This window comes from Octopus bimaculoides, chromosome 25 (assembly GCF_001194135.2).
Source record: "Octopus bimaculoides isolate UCB-OBI-ISO-001 chromosome 25, ASM119413v2, whole genome shotgun sequence".
Taxonomy (NCBI): Eukaryota; Metazoa; Mollusca; class Cephalopoda; order Octopoda; family Octopodidae; genus Octopus; species Octopus bimaculoides.
The window spans coordinates 12,460,226-12,466,398 of NC_069005.1; positions in this window are offsets into that span (position 1 = coordinate 12,460,226).

Sequence of the window (6,173 nt, forward strand, 5' to 3'; positions counted from 1 at the left end):
TATATATATTAATATAAATATATGTGAGGGTGATGGTTACACACAAACACACACTCATATGTGTATGCTTCTGTTTGTGTATATCTTATTATATATCAATGTGTGCTGGTGTGAGGGCGTGTGTGTGCGTCTGTGTGAGTGTGTGTGTTTATGTGTGAGTGTGTATGTCTGTGTGTGTGTTTGTGTGTGTATGTATCTGTATGCGTTTTATTTACATCCATATGATTTACAAAATTTATTACATGTACATAACCGACATGAAATATTATTGCTGATATATGTGATATCTTCTTACCTTTATCCTATATATCCATGATACACGATACTGTCGATAGATAGCTTCACGGTTATCACTGAATACCATTAAAAATATCATATATCCAATTTATCATATTTAATTTTACGCCCTGTAATCAAATTTATTTATTTTCTAACCATTCGCAAATATCCATTACCAGCATTATGAACCAGTCAAGAAGCGTGTACGTAGTCACACGACCTGCTAACAATAGCAGCAAATTCTGATTAAAAAGCCAACAAACGGATTTATAAAAATTAAAGGATTAATTAATTCCTAGATACTTGTGCGCATGTGTGTATGTGTGTGTGTATGTGTGTGTATGCTTTGTTTTTTTCTGTCTGTTTTATTGTCTTTGCAATGGCTTATTCTAGGGTGTGGTGAGCAATAGTAAGGCCCATTATTCTTTATAGGGACTCCGAAGAAAGAGAGGGGTTTAATTTCAAACCGGAGTCTTGGTCAAAATGAAAGGATGGGATAAATTCAAATGCATCGAAGGTTACGCCGACGTTGTCATCGTCTCCAACATTATCATTATCATCATCATCATCGTCGTCATCATCATCATCATCATCATCATCATTGTCATCAACAGCAGCAGCAGCAGCCGCTACGCATTGTTGTCTCTAGGCTTAGGACTCATAATACCGATTACCCAATTTCCATGGTCTAGCTCACAACGCTTCCACTGAACCTGCCGTCAGTCTGTTGCAGGGTGACCCATTTGCAGCTGAGTGGACTGCAGCAACGTGAAATGAAGTATTTTCCTCCAGAACATAACACACGGCGCGATCATGGAAACGAAATCGTGATCTTGCTGTCGTGAGTGCCGCAGCACAACCTCCAAGCCACGCGCGTATCAAGCTGGAGGTGGGTGTTTACCAGTAACATCAATATCATCATCATCATCATCATCATCATCATCATCATCATCATATACAATAGTCTGCTTATAGCGCCCAATGAAATATATGCGGCCATCACAAACAAATGAACGTATCAATTGCCTCAACCTCGGTACATCGAACCGATGACAGAGATTCCATGTAGTCTCCTTGTGCTACACCACCACAACATGACCCTTCGGCGTCTTTACGTTTATCGTTATGAAGTAAAGATAGCAAGTTTTCAGAGTCGTTCATTTAGCGGACAAAATTACTGCGTGATTATTCCGAGTTCTAGGGATCTGACTCCACCGACGTCAGGTTTCCGTTTTATTCTTCTAGTATTGATAAATAAAGGTACTAGCCTAGAGCGGTGTAGTGATCGAAGGTAAGAGATTAAAAAGTCGAGCATTTTGCTTTGTAAAATTTGTTACGGTTCATTTAATTCTGAGGTCATATATTGTAGTTTACTTGTTTCATAGACAAATCGGAATCTGATCTTGCATCTCCAACTGGGAACTTGAGTGACTTCAGCGGAATTCACAATGTTACCGGCATTTCCTGTTCATAGATACCTTGTTCCATACGCTCCTCTTATCATTATCGGAAGCCTAGTCAACTTGCAGTGTGTTTCTCCTGAATAATCTATACATGAATTGTTCTTTTCCTTTCTCATTATAAAATTACGTCTTCCACTCACGGCTATCCTGTACAGAATCAGTGATCTGTCTTTGGAACATGGCAGCAACATCAACATAAAGGTGAAAAAGACACATTATCATGTTAAATAATGCATTCCTTACCATCTCGAGAACATGTCGGAATTTCAAAAACCGCATGTGCTTTTGGTCATGGGTCAGACTTATTGACAATGTTTATGTCGTGGTTCAACAATAACAAGAGCAGCAGCAACAACAACAGCAACATTATATAACTGAATCGATAGAAATTCAATGTGTTTTGGATCACTTGAACAGTCCGTTAATTTTTCAGTGGTGTTGTACCACGTGATTAGTCAAGACCCATTCTTATTTGAAGAACATCGAGTGACTAGATGTCGTTGCAATGAAAACTGAGGCGTTTCGGATGGTACTAAAGAGGCAAAAGATGAGTAATGTCGCAATGGACTGGCGTCCCGTCCAGCTGAGGTGGGGAGCACATATGCCATAGAAACCGGGAAACTGGGCCCATGAGCCTGGTTAGGCTTTAAAAAGGGCACATAAATAAATAATATATATACATATATATTTTTGTCCTTCTTTAGATAGAAACTGAGCAGATACCTTTGGAGAGATAGGAGCCATTTATATCGACCTTCACATTTGTCTGAAACTCTTATTAATTGACGCTGGAAGACTTCGGTCGCATACGAACTCATGGCGCCAGTATTGTCCTGAATCAATGGTAAGTGACCATTGACCGAGATGCCACTCAAGTTTTCTCACCTTTGTTTTCTTTTTTAAAATCATTCTGACATACTTTGTTTATGTGGTTCTGTTACCCAGAAATGCTTCATATATTTCCATTTACGCAAAATGTATCCCTTGAACCAAACCTTAATGTCTCAAATAGACAAACAATACCTGAAATATTCTGGTTCTTATATGGTTCCTACATAACCCTGCTGGAAAGTGGATGGTCATAACGGGAAACTTTTCTTTGTACGTCGCACTGTTCAACCTTCAGGCGATGACTTAAGTCTAAACATTAAAACAACAACTAGAGTCAAGGCAACGGCAGTAGCAGCAGCTGCAATGAAAGGCGTTTTTCTCTGCTGAAATTTAGAATGGATAAGAAAAATTCTCAGACTTCCCAACTCTTCCCTTTAACAATAAACTATTACATGTCAGGGCGCGCAGTGTGGCCCTCCCCAAGACTTAATAATAGTAAAGTACTCGATGTATGAATCATGCTTTAAGTTGTTCGATTTATTAGCAACATGGTTATATGTTTTCACGATGATGCCGGTTCTCTGACACTATGAACTATCACCCCACCACCTTAACAGCAACAACCACAGCAGCGTCTTCCCTCTTGTCATATCAAATTATATGTGGCTAGATTATGCCAACTACTGAAAGCTATCGTTCTGACCTTTCGTAATCTACACCGCAAATGACAGGAAATGAGCCATCGATTACTCGGTTAATTGTCTGACACCCTGTCGATAGAGTCATCTGTTGTTATCTCCAGTCAACTATATGTTTCGCACACATATACATATTGAATCACACACACATGCATAAATACAGCCTCTCTCTCTCTTTCTCTCCAACATGCTGCACATTACACATACACTCATTAAACATTTATTCTCATTTGTCTTCCTGCTGTTTTCTCTCTCAAGAACTTTTATATTTTACTCCCTCCCTACCTCCTACATTTCTTTCTCTATTACTTTATCACTTACCTCTCTTTCTGTCCCCCTATTTTATCAATATAGAAATACAAAACGTGAGGGCAATTGTACAACTAATATATACCAGTCATCGTCAATATTGCCACCAAAGACGAAATTTATACCTATAAAATATATTCCAAAATATATCTTTGGTCCTAGAATTACAAAAAAGAATACTGGTATTTCTTAAACATTTAATCAAATGTTTTATTGTCTCAGTTACTGTTTCATTTTGCTTTCTATTACATTCGTGGATTCTATCGTCGTTGGTTTATCCGGACAGAATGCTTTACAATATCGATTCCGACGTTCCGCTCCCCGAGCTTAAATCTTTCCAAGGTCAACTTTGTATTTCATCCATTCGAAGTCAATAAAAATGTACCAGTTTTAGATGATCGATTCGTGGGACTGTTAGAACATAGGACCAGATATCTTACACTATATGCTCCGGCTCTTTGGGTCCGGAGTTCAATTCTTACGATGGTAAATTTGTATAGTAATTTTAGCTCATTCCCGTTTAACATCATCAACTCGCTATCTTAGGTGAATTTAACTGAGTATTCGGGTTACGTTTCTTGGAGGCCACCGAGTGGGTAGTGAGCATTGCTTTCCCCCTTGACTAGTCGGTACAAAATAGTATATCGCAAGATATTTCCTTTAAAAATCGCTGGCTTTCAAGTATTTTGTTTTAAGGCATGCATTCTTTAGTGACATACTCGACGATATCTATCGACACTCACATACATACACACACATGGTTGGGGACCTACTCGATTACACGATGCCGGAACGATGAAAACCAAAGTTGACCTCGGTGAAATTGAGGTTGGAAAATATAGAGCCAGAAGGAATGTTGCTAAGCATTTTATTCGACACATTAAAGATAGTCGCCAACTTCTGCCAGTTAATAACTCTTTCTAAATTTGACAGAGGATCAGAAAAAATTAGAGAAAGGGGGTGTTAGTCGATTACATCGACCCCAGTACTTAATAGATATTTTATCGGCCCCGGAGGTATGGATGACAAAGTCAAAATCGGCAGCATTTGAAATCAAAATGTGTACAGCCGGAAAAAATTTCGCTAGGCATGTATAGATTCTACCATTTAATGCCTTCCACCAATTGATAATAACGATAACCCCGCTTGGAATGAGGGGCTCGTGCTCTTTGTGAAAGCATCCCTCTTGGAGAAGGCTATCTCCTGTATGCAACCCTTAACTCTTCTGAACCGGATATCCTGCACTTTGTTTGCCTCTAGGCTTCTCAACGTTACTAGTGAAAGTCATTGTGCCGTTGTGCAAGTTGTACACAACTTTAAACACTTGCTCAGGCATTGCTGACACTCCTATCAGCGATAGTTATGCTCGGCTAACGAGTAGACAGCCATCATATATTGTATACAACATATCACGCATTAAGATCAATCTCTGGTTTTCATGTTTGCGAAACGAGTTACTTATCCATTCGGCCATGGCAGCATTCATATTTAATGAAAGCCTTTCTCAGGGATTAATTAAGTCATCCATATTAACAGTAATATAGATATATCAATTTCAGTCACGGTTGACAATTTCAGTCATGGTTGACATCTAAAATGTTTCTACCATTTTTAAAAATCATTAATAAACAATCTAAGAAAAAAGAAAGGAAAAGGAGAAAAGAAAATAGCAAATTTGCATAACGATAATAATTGTTATCATAGGCCTGAGGTCAGAAATAAATGTGAGAGGTTGGTTGATTAATTAGATCCCAGGACTTGAGTAGTGCTTTATTTTATCGACCCTGGGAGGCTGCAAAAACAAATCTGACCACAGCGTATCACCTAAGCATCATGACAAATTTCCAATGTTTTAAATATTCAGGTAATCTGCCGTTTTGTCTTACGCAGATATAAGTTCTGTGTAGTAATTAATCACCCGTCTTTATGATAAGAGTCTGCATTCCCAGGCTGGATTTGAACTCAGAATGTAAACATCCACAACGAAATTTCTGTATGTATTTTGTCCCATACGCTAACAGTATTACAAAATCATCGTCGCTCATAATGATTAAATTAATTGTTTCCAATTTATGCAAAAGAAAAGATAAAAAACATTGAAAATTTGAGGGAAGATGAATAATCCATTATATTGATTTGTTACTTAAGTGTGTTATTTAATAGGCCTAGAAAAAAGCAAAATTAATTAACTCGGGGGAGATTTAACCCTCGGTGTATTTGAACTCATAATGTAAACATTCGTAACGAAATTTCTGTATGTGTTTTGTCCCAAGCGCTAACAATATTCTTTTCTACATTAGGCACATGGTCCGAATTTTTTTTTTTTTTTTGTGGCGGGGATCAGTCGATTAGATAGACCCCAGTACGCAAGTGTTACTTAATTTATCGGCCCTGAAAGGATGAACGGCAAAGTCGACCTCGGCGGAATTTGAACTCAGATCGTAAAGACAAAAGACGAAATACCGCTAAGTATTTCGCCCGGATTATTAATGTCTCTTCCTGCTCGCTGCCTTCAAGCGCACACGATATTACGAATCCTCGTTGCTCATAATGACTAAATTGATTTTTGACTAATTGAGGCTAAGGAAATTGA